The sequence below is a fragment of the Macrobrachium rosenbergii genome, chromosome 53, assembly GCF_040412425.1.
Source record: "Macrobrachium rosenbergii isolate ZJJX-2024 chromosome 53, ASM4041242v1, whole genome shotgun sequence".
In the NCBI taxonomy this organism is placed as follows: Eukaryota; Metazoa; Arthropoda; class Malacostraca; order Decapoda; family Palaemonidae; genus Macrobrachium; species Macrobrachium rosenbergii.
In genome coordinates, this window is record NC_089793.1 from 7,045,847 (window position 1) to 7,053,332 (window position 7,486).

Consider the following 7,486-nt stretch of genomic DNA (forward strand, 5'->3'; position numbering starts at 1 on the left):
ACAGTTTTGCGGTCTTGCAAATTGTTAAGGAAGTCTCAGAATTGTTCTGTTGTCATTGGATGGTAAAGAATAAACCCAGTTTACAATCTGACAGCGTACAGAATACTGAGTTACATTCTGATATCACATGATGACAGATGACTAGTAGGGCTCTATCCTACGAAAGAGGTTACAGTTTTGTGGCTTGAAAAGTTAGTCTCAGAAGATTGTTCTGTTGTTAGTTGGGGAGGAATAAGCCCAACAGCGAACAGAATACTGAGAAAATTTGAAAAGAAACAGGACTCGCTCACAGAGGTCTGTGGAATAGGTAATAGCCTGAAAGAGTTAAAGAATGGACAGCTAACGTGACACGCTCTTGAAAGAATAGAAGGATATGAAACAGTTTTAACAACAGAAGTAGGAAGTCTTGAACACGCCTCTTGAAGGATGGAGGTAATAAGTTTGGAATGAACAGGAAGAAAAAATATACAAATAAGAGGCATCATTCACCAGAGGGAACAGGGGAAGAAAAAAATTACTCACAATAGGTCTTAGGAATAGTAAAGAAAAGCATTACCTCACAAGGGGTCTTGAAGGAATAGTACCTCAAAAGCATTAACACAAGAGGTCTTGTGCATAGTAAAGAAAAGATTACCTCACAAGAGGGCTACCGATGAAGGTAAAAGAAGTGTTACCTCACAAGAGGGCGCATGGAGAGTAAAACCTCATTACCTCACAAGAGGGTGTATGAAGAGTGAAGAAAACTCATTACCTCACAAGATGACTTAAGAAATGAGTAAAAGAGGTGTTGCTTCACAAGAGGGCGCATGAAGAGAGAAAAAAAAAAGGCTTTACCTCACAAGAGGCCGAACAAATTTGAAAGAAAAAAGCATTACCTCACAAGAGGCAAAACAAAGTGGAAAGAAAAAGCATTACCTCACGAGAGGGCGTACCCACGAGGAGGAGGGAGGAGGAGGAGGAGGAGGGGAAGGAGGAGGAGGAGGAGAAGGCGGAGGGCTTCCGTTCCAAAACCCCGGATGTAAGTAATAAGTAAATTCACACGCACGACGGAGACGGACCAAGAGAATTCCTTCGTTTTTTGGGGCAGAGGGGCGGATGAGTCACGGCGCCATATGCTTGCATTGTTTTTGGGGGGAACCTGAAGTGTAATTTGGAGCTGAAGAAACACAAAGGAGATTCTCTCTGTCTTGTTACGGACATTCTTCTGAGTGCAGTTACACTGTGAACAGCCAAGAGACGATTTCGGACAAAATGGGAAAAGAAGTTTTTCTGTTATCAAATCACAGTCAGTGACAATGACTCATTGTGGGTGGAGAGAGAGAGAGAGAGAGAGAGAGAGAGAGAGAGAGAGAGAGAGAGAGAGAGAGAGAGATTTTAGGTTGTGGTAATATTCACTTGGTTGTTTTCGGAAATTATTGGGATAAAAATGCCTAAGGTCTTAATGTGTTGGTTTTTTTATAGCTAAAATTTTTATATGACCAGTAATTATCACTAACACACACATATATGACATATACATATGGTGTAATTATCACACTACACACACACACACACACATATATATATATATATATATATATATATATATATATATATATATATATATATATGGTATATATATAATATATATATATACACACACACATATATACATATATATATATATATATATATATATATATATATATATATATATATATATATATATATATATATATATATATATATATATTTGAATTTTGAATTCGGTCATTTGTACAAGCTTGACTTTTACTTATATTCACTATTAAGCAGACGGATATTTAAATTTGAAGCAAATCACATAAAAACCGTTTTGCCTCGATTTGAAATCAAACGCGCTTATGAATGCACAGAGAAAATGCAAAGAAATAAAAAATACACGAAGACAGAGAGAGAGAGAGAGAGAGAGAGAGAGAGAGAGAGAGAGAGAGAGAGAGAGAGAGAAACTTACTACGCAACTAAATGCCTGTAAAATTCGCGTACCCTCTCCTACAAGCCAAGGAACTCCATACGTCGTCAAGATCTGTTGAAAAAAGGCTATAAAAGTCTCAACAAAAAAGGCTAACGTATAGAATGCAAGCAAAACCGCAGTGACACTTGTCTGTCATGGTCTGACAGACGGGTGGCTGTCAAGGTTGCTTTTGCTGTCAAGATGCTCTCGTGTGCACGAGTCAAGATGTTCATTCTATTTTATCTCGGTAACTTTTCTGGAAGTTGGAAAACTTCCCATTGGATCAGCGATCTTCCTCAGTTTGCTGTTGCTTCTAGGAGAGTGGTAATCTGGTGTATAGGTACGAATACACATCACACACACACACACACACACATACATATATATATATATATATATATATATATATATATATATATATATATATATATATATATATATATATATATATATATATATATATAAATATATATGTGTATATATTAAAAAATTAGGACGCAAATATCGTTTAATATACAGTTCACCACACCTCGGGAATACCTTTCGCCAAAGGGGAATTATAATTGATAAGTGCTACGTCACCAGTGGGATTCGAACCTCTGCCTGGTTTAGAAACAACAGGGACTTCTGGCCACCGATGGCACATCAAGTAACCTTATATTGAAAGAAACCATTTTTTTTCGTTTACGTATGGTATGTGTGTGACTGTTTACTTATAATACGTTGTATCTATGGTTGTGTTCACACTGCACTCATGAAAAATTCTTATTCATCCCAGTGACATCCAGATATAAACTGCAATTCTTATAGATGCCTATAGATAGGAATGAAGTACATCGAGATTTACTGTTCATGGTGTGCACGCAACTAGGTCGGATAGTCAGGATCGTATGGTTGTTACTGTCCTTCTTGCAAACCAACGACCAACACGGTGCAGCCTTCCGAGATCGGTAGTGGCCATGTGTTATGCAGTCCCTCTTTAGGAAGTAACACCTTCAGCATCTAGATGAATCTAGAGAGTTAAACTGTAGTGTCACTGTAACCTCTGCTAGGAAGGATTTGGAATCCTCTTTCTGCCTTCCTAACTCCTCCAAAAGTGGGTCCTTTCTTCGAAGGGAGGTCTCTCAGCCATTGACTCAAGGTCTCTCAGCCTTTGACTAAATATTCTTCCACAAGGGACCCTAACAAGGTATAAGCTTACAGGTAGCACCCCTTGGCTAACAATGACCTGGAAAACGCTGGAAAATGAGGTCATTTAAGACAATCAAATGAACGAACGAACAAATTCTCTCCATCCTTGATATTAAAACACGCGAAATTTAATCGTGAATCCTCCTGAATAAAAGCGAAATAATTCGGTAGCTTCAGCTTGTACCGAGCTATTTCATACCTCTCGTTTCAGCCCGAGAGAGGTTAATATAGAATTCCAATACCCACATTTTGGCAGGCAGTCTATGACGGTTGGGGTGGTGGGGTGGTGGAGGGAGAGGGGCGGCCACCCCTCCCCTTTCAACGAAATTAAAATTCTTCGGCGCCCGTGAAAGTGTGCGAAGTAATTGCAGGTGTGTAGCAAAGGGGGGGGGAGGGGATGCTTGACCCGGGGAAGGGGGAGGCATGCTTGAATCAGGGAAAGGGGGAGGGGGTTGTCTAAATTTAAAGCACCATCTGAGCCTCTTTTCGAGTTAGTAAAGGATAATTGCTCTCTGCGCAATTTTCCAACTAAGGTTCACAAGCGCAAGCTTATTGCACATGTGTAATAACATTTTGGGTTGCTTTATTTTTTCCACCTTTATTCGAATGAGGTTGTTAGAGCAAAACTCACCTCTTCCCTAGCTGCGACCCACTACATTCAACTGAGTTCCAGGTCCCTGGTATAGTGGATGGTGTCATGGCATTCCACTCAGATGTCTCGGGTTCGCGTCTCCCCCAGGGCGATGAAAAATCACTGGTTCTGTATCATGCATGACCAGTTACTGGTGCAGTGTGGGGTCTGCGGTGGGAGGTTGAAACCAACATTCTTTGGAAGCTTGAATTTCAAGTCAATTGCCTCTTTAGTGTGCTTGTTCAATGTGAATTGGTTTCACCTATTGAAATAATAAATAATAATAAAAAATAATTCATTGCTGAGATCCACAGGAGCACGATGTATTTATCAAGAAACAGGCGTGGGATTGATCTTGAGTTTAATTTTGAAATATGTAGCTGTACAATAAATGGTTGGATATCGTTTGCATACATTTATATTCAGCTTTTTCCGGGCTTTTTAAATATATATATAGTTTATGTACATTAAATACTTATTTATAGTTTATGAATTTGTTTAATATTTAGGAGGAATTATTACCTTGCTACATTCTGGCTGAAAAACTTATAAAGAAGCGCTAAGATACAGTATAGTAACCTTTATATGTAATAATAAAGACCTTTATTTTTTCGAATATCGATTCATTTACAAAAATATCAACGACCTCAGAACCATCATTTTAAAACTGTCCACCATGCCACTCTTCCTCTCTCTCTCTCTCTCTCTCTCTCTCTCTCTCTCTCTCTCTCTCTCTCTTTAAGCCTGATTTCTTTTCTTTCTCCTTCTTATCGGTTTATTCTTCTCCTTCTCCTCAAAGTTCCTCTGTTTTCTATTTTTCTTATCCAAATTCTCTTATTTCTCGCGAGAATCTTTCTCTTCTCCTCCTTCCTACCAGAGTCTAGTTTATCTATTATTCTTAGTCAATTTGAAAATTTCATTCTATGTATCCTCTTATTTATTCTCCTCCTCTTCCTCCTCTCTTCTTCTTTCCAGAATTTTTCTTATAATTTTTCACATAATCCAAAATTTCATTCTATGTATCCTCTCTCTTATCCTCCTCCCCTCCTCCTCCTCCTCCTCCTCCTCCTCCTACTCCTCCTCCTCCTTCCTCCTCCCCTCTTCTTCTTCTCCTCCCTCCTCCTCCTCCTCCTCTTTCTCCTCCTCCTCCTCCTCCTCCTCTTATTCTTCTTCCTCCTCCTCCTCCTCCTCTTCTTCTTCCTCCTCCTCCTCCTCCTCTTATTCCTCTTCTTCTCCTCGTCCCAAAATGCTTTCAGTCGATTTTACGGTCTCATGAGATCCGAAGTCGAGCGGTCGGGTCAAGACACCATAAACGGGTCGAGGGTTCCGATGATGGCGACTTACTTAAGGCTCTAAGGAAGGAATTCGTGTTCCTGATCATTTCCCTCTCTTTTTATATCTTTATTTATCTTTTCCTGGAGAGTGGAGGAGGAGGAGGAGGAGGAGGAGGAGGAGGAGGAAGGAGGAAGGAGAGAGGAGGAGGAGGAGAGAGAGAGAGAGAGAGAGAGAGAGAGTACTCGATAATATATGCACAGTCTATTTCTGAGAGAAATAGGGAATGTTTTTTTTATTACGGATTCATCCAAGTGGAGGTAATTTTACCTCGTCGAGGCCGTTACGTTTTCGCGTCTGGTATTTGTATTCTCTCTCTCTCTCTCTCTCTCTCTCTCTCTCTCTCTCTCTCTCTCTCTCTCTCTCTCTCTCTCTCCGTCAATTCCATCTCCGACGCACATCAGTTGAGTAACAATCAGTTACATATACAACACAGGCATACTGAATTATTATTATTATTAAGTAAACGCCCTATGTCATTCCTTTCCTCGCCCAAGCCTGGGGATCGAACACGGGCTCCCTGGTTGATAGCCAAGAGTGATACCGCTGCGATGGACAGACAAAGAGAGAGAGAGAGATAGAGAGAGAGAGAGAGAAAGTTCTCAGTTAGAGTGAAAGCGATCATAGATAAATTCAATTGAACGAGTATGTAAATAGAATTATCATATAGAACTGCGCTCCAGTTTGTTGTAAAGTTGATATATATCAATTTCCTGTCCCTTTTGCTCTCTTTTCTGCTTCCACATCAGTTTCGGACTTCTGTTTCTCAGTATAAATAGATTTGTTTCCGTGGGTAACATTGTTCGTCAACGCAAACCTCCGCCAGGGCCAAAAAAAAAAAAAAAATATCTCGGATCTGAATTCGAACCTGAAATCTTCTCACACACAGAGACCATTTTTACCCGAAGCATGTGGTTGGTCCAACTCCAGAGGTCCACAGCAGCCCTCATATACTATTTTAAGACCTTACCATAATTGCACGAGTGAATAAAATACTTCAACTCTGAAATGAAAATATGTTTCTCCATTTCAAAAAAAAATATAAATATTTATTCATTTTTTTTTTATTTTCGTTCGTCTGACAACTTGTCAGTCATCTTCAACTGACGCGAGGGCATTCAATATTATTCGTCCATTGCCAGGAAATAGATATATGAAATAAAAAAGGTCAGAAAATAAATATATGAAAAAAGTCAGAATATAAATATATGAAATTACAAAAGTCAGAAAATAAATATATGAAATAAAAAAGTCAAAAATAAATATATGAAAAAGTCAGAAAATAAATATATGAAATTAAAAAGTCAGAAAATAAACATATGAAATAAAAAAGTCAGAAAATAAATATATGAAATAAAGCAAAAAATAAATATATGAAAAAAGTCAGAAAATAAATATATGAAATAAAAAGTCAGAAAATAAATATTTGAAATAAAAAAAAGTCAGAAAATAAATATATGAAATAGAAAAGGTCAGAAAATAAACATATGAAAAAAATCACAAAATAAATATATGAAATAAAAAAGTCGGAAAATAAATATATGAAAAAAGTCAGAAAATAAATATATAAAATAAAAAAGGTAAGTTTTGGTAGCATTTCTCCCTTCACCAGAAAATAAAGATATAAAATACTCTAGTCTGTATAGGCTTAAATAAAATTTGCATCACTCATTTCACAGTCAAGACATGATACACGTAAGCCTTTTGAAACCTTATATAAAATCGCCATCACTCTTTCCACAAAATTAAATAAAATAAAATAAAAAGCAAATTATAACAATTCATGTCTAGAAAGCCAATCACTCACCACAAAATAAATATATAAACTACATACGACTTTTTCACCTTATATAAAATCGTCATTACTCTCTTCATAAAATAAAATAAAACGAAATAAAATAAAATAAGGAACCCAATCACTCATCATAAAATTAATATATAAATTACGTGCCTTTTCACCTTACATAAAATCGTCATTGCTCTCTTCACAAAATAAAATAAAATAAATTAAAATAAAATGAATACATAAATTATGCTTTGCAAAAATCACTCATCAGAATAAAATAAAATGAAATAAAATAAGGAAGCCAATCATATCATGGAATGAATATGTCTGTTTTCACCTTATATAAAATCGTCATTACTCTCTTCACAAAATAAAATAAAATGAAATAAAATAAGGAAGCCAATCACTCATCATAAAATGAATATATAAATTACATGCCTTTTCACCTTGCAAAAATCGTCGTTACTCTCTTCACGAAATGAAATAAAATAAAATAAAATAAAATGATAAAATAATCAGGCCTAGGGATCCCAATCCCTTGCCCGCCAGACGGCAGCCATCTTGGTGGGCCATT